Genomic DNA, 8448 nt, shown 5'->3' on the forward strand with positions numbered 1-8448 from the left:
ATTTCCCCCTTGGTAACCATAAATTGGTTTTCTATATCTGTGGCTCTATTTCTTTTCTGTAAATAAGTTCATTTGTACCATGTTTTTCGATTCCACATATAAGCGATATCATATGATGTTTGTCTTTCTCTGACTTACTTCACTCAGTATGACAATCTCTAGGCCCATCCATGTAGCTACAAATGGCATTACTTCATTCTTTTTTACTGCTGAGTAATATTCCATTGTATATATGTACCACATCTTTTTTTTTTAAACATCTTTATTGGAGTATAATTGCTTTACAATGGTGTTTCTGATTTATACCAAAGTGAATCAGTTATACATGCACCTATATACCCATATCTCTTCCCTCTTCCGTCTCCCTCCCTCCCACCCTCCCTATCCCACCCCTCTAGGTGGTCACAAAGCACCAAGCTGATCTCCCTGTGCTATGCGGCTGCTTCCCACTAGCTATCTATTTTACATTTGGTAGTGTATATATGTCCATGCCACTCTCTTTGTCACAGCTTACCCTTCCCCCTCCCCGTGTCCTCAAGTCCATTCTCTAGTAGGTCTGCGTCTTTATTCCCGTCTTGCCCCTAGGTTCTTCATGACCATTTTTTTTTTTTTTAGATTCCATATATATGTGTTAGCATACGGTATTTGTTTTTCTCTTTCTGACTTACTGCACTCTGCATGACAGATTCTAGATCCATCCATCTCACTAAAAATAACTCAATTTCGTTTCTTTTTATGGCTGAGTAATATTCCATTGTATATATGTGCCACATCTTCTTTATCCATTCCTCCGTTGATGGACACTTAAGTTGCTTCCATGTCCTGGCTATTGTAAATGTGCTGCAATGAACACTGGGGTACATGTATCTTTTCAAATTACGGTTTTCTCTGCATATATGCCCAGCAGTGGGATTGCTGGATCATATGGCAACTCTATTTTTAGTTTTTTGAGGAACCTCCATACTGTTTTCCAAGTGGCTGCACCAATTTACATTCCCACCAACAGTGTAGGACGCTTCCCTTTTCTCCACACCCTCTCCAGCATTTGTTATTTGTAGACTTTTTAATGATGGCCATTCTGAATGGTAGGAGGTAGTACCTCATTGTAGTTTTGATTTGCATTTCTCTAATAATCAGCAATGTTGATCATCTTTTCATGTGCCTGTTGGCCATCTGTAGGTCTTTGGAGAAATGTCTATTTAGGTCTTCTGCCCATTCTTCCACTGGGTTGAAAAACCATAGCCTATTAATCTCATCTACTTACCAAGAGAAGGAAGTTCTCTTGGTGTTAGAAATATCAAGCATCAAAATCTCCTGAGAGTTCTCCATAACAAATATTTATTAATTTTATAATCTGAAAATAAAGCTACTTTATTTCAAAGAACATTTACATTCAGAAATGAAAAATCATAATTTTCTGAAACATTAATGGAGATATCAAAAATGTTTATATTCAGTGCCACTCAAAAAGTAAAAGCACAGAAAATAAAAATAAAGGAAAATGCTAAGAACTTACACAATTTAATCTCCTTTATCACTCCAAACTTACTCAAGGGGAAGAGTGACTCCTAACAACTTAGATGTTCTTTCATCAGTCCCTGGCATGCAGTAGGAGATCAATAAATATTTGCTGAATGAATAAATTTAATATTAAATGAAAACCTTCTCCCAAGAATCTCAACCACCATTCCAATCCCACTTACCAGAGGTAACAACAATGAAGTTTGGTGAATCTCTCTCTCCACACACCATAGCTATTTCCACTCAAAAAATACAGTGATTATCCTACTATAGTTCCATTTTATTCACTTTTTTTTTATAACTGCACAAACTTACCAATTTTCCAGATGCTTTCAGCAACCAAGATGTTGAATGAAAGGAAATAAAAGTACTAATAGTAATGGCTAACATGCATTGAGCATTGTTCTAAGTGCTTTATATATACTACACATTAAAATTGCACAACTTTATAAGTAGGTACTATTACTTATGGCCCTCTTATAAAGAAATTTAAATATATTACTTTCCCAAGATTATAATGACTTGCCTAATGTTAGACAATAAGTGGCAGGGTCAGGATTTGAAGCCAGCAGTCTGTCTTGGGAATCTGTGTTCTTAATCATTACTGCCTCTGTGATGTTAAAAATACTAAAGATAAATTCTTACTTAACAACAGCTGACTGTGGTATATACCGAATGTAAACATAATAGGACACAATGTTTGGGTCTGTTTGGGTTTTTTTAACTATACCAGAACCTTGTACTGAGGATTGCCTTCAAAGCAACCATACCAATAGGTTATGTGTTGTTTAGAGTCTGCCGTTAGTCATAAACATTTGCATTAGCAAAAAACGTATGAATTTCCTTCACATATATTTCATAAACTGAACAAGAAATCTAAGTGCCTTATTGTTACCTTCTTTTATGGCCAAAAGCAGCTTTTTTCAAGTTTTACTATCCATTTTGTTCATTAGACTCACCACTAAATGATTTATGGTCATTAAAAAAAAACCCAAAAAACTATATCCAGTCACACACACAAAAAGAACCTGAATCACATTTAAACAGTTATATAACTCAGATTCTAAACTCAGATCCAAGAGTGTTTTGAATAATGGCAGAATCTTTGGAATAAACGTATAGTCTCTCAAGGTAACTATTCTGAAAAGGACAATATTCAATTGTCTATTTAAGGTCAGTCTGTTAAAAATTAGTTATCATACTTAACTGGTTACTAATCTAGCAACCAGTTCATGTCAACCATCAGCAAAATAATAACTTATGCCCATACCGTCTATTCTGTCCCCAAGGCAGGAATTTGATAACTAGTATTCTAAGCTCTGTACAACATATCAAAATAGTGTTGCTGAGCCAAGTGAAGCATAAATTGTTTTATAACATTAGCCAATTTCCTAATTTACTCTTCTAATATAAAATTATTCCACTCTAGCTGACAGTAACAGCAAGGACAAAATGGCAGCTTTAGAAGATGCCTTATCTTTGAATGAATCTTATTAGTTTAAGCAAGGGATAATGGTAAAAACAGTGCATACACACACATATAAATATATTCAATATCACCAAAATACCACCACCATTTTGAAGTGATGCCAAGTAACATTAAAAGGTGATATGTTTCAGAAGATGGGTCAATCAAAAATCAGGTTTCACCTAACTCTGTTACTGAATCACTTTCTAGATCATGGTTTTGTTAAGTAAAACTTCCTTCTTGGAAAAATAAGCATCTCTGAGCTCCATGCAGTTCCACAGAACAGTAAAAATAACTGTTAAGTTTCTTTGTATACATAATTGCTAAGTAAATGGGAAACAGTCTTGCAAGATAACCCTTAACAAACAGTCTAATGAGTGAACATTAGAAAATTAAGTTTCCTGGCAACCTGTTAGGCATAATTATCTAACCAATCACTATCCCATAAAAAAACAATTGGTATTATTCAATCTAATACTTAGAGAAGCCCCTGGGAGTTGGGTACCAGACTTTCTTATAGTAAAATAATTCTAAAAGTATTGCCTTTTTGATTGCCTGTATTTATTCTGACAGCTCATTTTCTTCCCTCCCCAACATCTGTACACATAAAATCTCACTCAATAAAGTTTTTATTAATCAATTAATGCTTTTGCTCTGGCAATGCAAAAGACCTCTCATCAGCTCCTATCTTTTCCCAACCACTCATCATCAAGATTATGATGCTTGGATTAGAGGCAGAGCAGAGGAAAGAACCAAGTATATAATGACCTCATGTGGCAAAGGGCTACAATTACTGATTTCACTATAAAATAATCATGGACTTAAACTACTTTTGTTATCGGATTTTTATTTTCAAATTGCTATTTTAAATGGGCATGAAATACTAGACAGAGTTAGGGACGGAAAGAAAAATGACCCTAGATATAAAGAGCAGAAGTAAAACTAGAGTCGCTACTCACTAAAATAAAATGAAACCCCACTCTAGAGAGTCAAAATATCTGGGTTTTGTTTCAGCTTTAGTCTTTGTGGGATCTTGAGAAATCCCTCAGCCTCTCACATCTGTAAAATGGTAATAAATTTTGTCTACCACAGAGTCTAAGTTACAATGGTTAAGAAAGGATTTTAATATCTGATATTTGATGATTCTTTTATTCTATTTATGGTACTTGTTATTTTATACCTAAAATATTTTTAAGGTAATCATAAAAACATAAACCAAAAACTAAAGTACTGTTACCTAGTTTGACTTCTAATTGTCACCTTTTATATTCTAGTACAATGGACATTGATCTGTGTAGTACTTATTTTATTCTAGGCACAGAACTAAAATTAAATGAATTCAAAGAGTAGCCATATTGATAATAATCTTCTTTGAGGATGGTCTTAATTCTTAAAAGAAACATTTTGATATTTATCAATTCAAAATCTGCCAAAACAGAACTTGGTGTTAATTTTTTGTGAAATCTTTGAACCAAACCCAAATCTTCATTCATACAAAATATTCTGAGAACATCAATATCACATTAAGAATTTATACCTCATTAAACATACAATTACAGAGCTGCAGTCACAGTAAGTTTTTAAGAGGTGGGGGAAAGGGAGTATGTAACAGAATCAAATTCAAATTACATACCTGTCCCTCACTTTATGTCTTTTATTACTGAAAAAAAAGCTGTCACTAATTAAAAAGCTTTAAGTGAAATATCTTCCATTAATTCTAATGGGGCACATTATATTATATCCTAAGATACCAAAAATGTATCGATTGAATAATAACAAGTTTACAAGAAATACACAATATAGATTGTGCATAAAATATATTGTAAACAAGGTTTACTGTACTTGCCAAGAAAGAAAATTTGATAATCAGTGATGGTTGGTGGAGGAGAGGAATAAAGAAATCATTCTTTGGAAGGTGAGTTCTGCTTTCTGTACCATTTTCCCCCACCAATCTTCCACCCTTTTGGGGACTAATGGTTATCTGGCATTCAAACTCCACTTAAAATTAAGTTATAACACAAAAAAACACCTTTAGGAAACTTCAAAACACATGGAAATGGCATCTACATATAACAGACGAGAGTTCTAAAAGATATAACTTTTTCACTCCTCTCATTTCACATACTTATGCAAAGCAAAATTACCTGATGTACAGTTCAAGTGTGTTCAAAATGATAATCTCTGTGTAGTATCAAGTAAATTATTATGTTTTTGTCTGAGCTGGAAATGTTTAAATATTGTTCTTTATTGCATACTTGTTTAGTATATTTTAGCGTAGGAAGAGTCTTTATACCCAAGGAGAAAAAAAAAAGGTGATTGTCTCAACAATGATATAATCATTTAAAAGATGTTATGGTAGAAAGTTATTACTGAACAGCTCTTATGGGGGAAGACTGTATTTAAACATTTTTGGCATTACTAATCTCAGTACTAATAAATTTTATAATTGACAACAACATTCCAAGGCACTACACAGAATAAGGAAAAAAATGAATTATATCAAACATGCCTTCATTTTTCAATATTCTACTCTCTAACTGAAGATGAGGAAAAACGATTTCATTATACAAATAAATTCTTAAAAGGAGAAAAAGCTTATTAGGATAACCTCAAAAAGCACCCAAAGTGTTACTACACCTAAGTAGCTCATACCTCTAGGAAATGCAAAATTACCCAACTTCAAGACTTAATATGAAGCTACAGTAGGGACTTCACTGTCAGTCCAGTGGTTAAGACTCCACGCTTCCACTGCAGGGGGCACAGGTTTGATCCCTGGTGGGGGAACTAAGATCCCGCATGATGCGTATCACAGCCAAAAATAAAATAAAAAATAAAACAGAATAGAGAGCCTAGAAATAAAGCCACATAATTATAGCCCACTGATCTTTAACGAAGGAGCGAAGGCAATTCAATTAAAGCTAGTCTTTCAGCAAATGGTGCTGACCACTGGACTTCCACATGCAAAAAAATGAATCTAGATGCAAGATCGTACACCCTTCATAAAAATTAACTCAAAATGGATCATAGATCTAAAAATAAAATGCATTAATTATAAAACTCCTAGAGGATAACATAGGAGAAAACCTAGATGACCTTGGATACGGCGATGACGTTTCAGATACAACACAAGGTATGGGGCTTCCCAGGTGGTGCAGTGGTTAAGAATCTGTCTGCCAATGCAGGGGACATGGGTTCGAGCCCTGGTCCAGGAAGATCCCACATGCTGCGGAGTAACTAAGCCCATGTGCCACAACTACTGAATCTGTGCTCTAGAGCCCACAAGCCACAACTACTGAGCCCACATGCCACAACTATTGAAGCCCACACACCTAGAACCCGTGCTTAGGAACAAGAGAAGCCACCGCAACGAGAAGCCTGCACACGGCAACGAAGAGTAGCCCCTACTCGCTGCAACTAGAGAAAGCCTGCACGCAGCAACAAAGACCTAACGCAGCCAAAAATAAATTAATTAATTAAATTAAAAAACAAAACAAAACAAAAGGTATGATCCATGAAAGAAATCATTGATAAGCTGGACTTCATTAAAATTAAAAACTTCTGCTCGCAAAAGACAATGTCAAGAAAATAAGATAAACCATAGATAGGAGAAATATTTGCAAAAGACATATTTGATAAAGGACTATTACCTAAAACATACAAAGAACTCTTAAGCCTTAGTATTAAGAAAATGAACCCAATTAAAAAAAGACAAAAGACTTTAACGGACACCTCACCAAAGAAGATACACAGATGGAAAGACGGTTAACATCATGTCATTAGGGACTTTCAAATTAAAATAAGATACAACATACCTATTAGAATGGCCAAAATCCAAACCACTGACAACAAATGCTGGCAAGGATGTAGAGCAACAAGCACTCTTAGTCATTGCTGGTGGAAAGGCAAAATGATACAACCATTTTGGTAGACAGTCTGGCAATTTCTCAGAAACCTAAACAAACTCTTACCATATGATCCAGCAATTGCACTCCCTGGAATTTACTCAAATGAACTGAAAACTTATGTCCTCATAAAAACTTGTACACCGATGTTTAAAGTAGTTTTATTCATAACTGCCAAAACTTGGAAGCAACCAAGATGTCCCTCAGTAGGTGAGAGGATAAACTATGGTACATCCAGACAAGAGAATATTTTTCAGTGCTAAAAAGTAATGAACTGTCAAGCCATGAGAAAACATGGAGGAAATTAACTGCAACTTACTAAGTGAAAGAAGCCACTGAAAAGGCTCCCTACTGAATGATTCCAACTCTATGACATTCTGAAAAAAGGCAAAACTATGGAGACAATAAAAAGATGAGTGATTGCCAGAGTTTAGGGGAGAGGGATGAACAGACACAGAGGATTTTCAGGGCAGGGAAGCTATTTTGTATGATACTACAATGGTGGTTACATGTCATTATTCATTTGTCAAAACCCACAGAAGATACAAGACTGCGTAAACCCTAATGCAAACTATGGACTTTGAGTGGTAATAATGTGTCAATGTGGGTTCATTGATTATAACAGACATGCCACTCTGTTGGGGGATGTTGATATTGGAGGAGGCTGTGCAAGTATGGGGGCAAAGAGTATATGGGAACTCTGTACTTTCCACTCAATTCTCCTGTGAACCTAAAACTGTTCTAAAAAATGAAAATAAAAACTATTAAAAATAAGTTCTGTAGTTTAGTTAACAGCAGTACACCAAGTCAACTGCCTAGTCATGATAATACACTATTGTTAAGTAAAATGTTACCATGGGTGTACACAGGAACTCTAATAATTTTGCAACTTATGTGAATCTAAAATTATTTCCCCCCCAAAAGAATGTTTTTCAAAGGAAAGAGGTAGGGGCTTCCCTGGTGGCGCAGTGGTTGAGAATCCGCCTGCCAGTGCAGGGGACACGGGTTCAAGCCCTGGGAAGATCCCACACGCCACGGAGCAACTAAGCCCGTGTACCACAACTACTCAGCCTGCACTCTAGAGCCCGCGAGCCACAAATACTGAAGCCCGTGGACCTAGAGCTCATGCTCCGCAACAAGAGAAGCCACCACAATGAGAAGCCCGCGCAACTAGAGAAAGCCTGCACGCATCAAGGAAGACCAACGCAGCCAAAAAATAAATAAAGGAAAGAGGTAAGATTTTTCAAATGAGGAAGGCTATTATCTACCAGGATTTATAAATACTTTAAGCAACTTATCTAGCATTTTTCTGTAGGTAATGAGATTTATACCTCTACATAAAAAACACTTTGGGACTTCTTGTCTTTTAAAATATAACAGACCTGATTCCTAGGGGCTTGGTAAACACTGCTCTAAGTTTCAGGCATAAAAGATGAGAAAACTCTGAATGAAGGGATAAACCTTGTACAATTAATCACCTTCTTAGAAGAGTAAACTATAAAAAGTAGTACATATACTTTGAAGAAAGATGATCTGATAGGGGAGACAGGATTCAAG

The sequence above is a fragment of the Monodon monoceros genome, unplaced genomic scaffold, assembly GCF_005190385.1.
Source record: "Monodon monoceros isolate NGI ecotype Baffin Bay Population unplaced genomic scaffold, NGI_Narwhal_1 Super_Scaffold_20, whole genome shotgun sequence".
Classification (NCBI taxonomy): Eukaryota; Metazoa; Chordata; class Mammalia; order Artiodactyla; family Monodontidae; genus Monodon; species Monodon monoceros.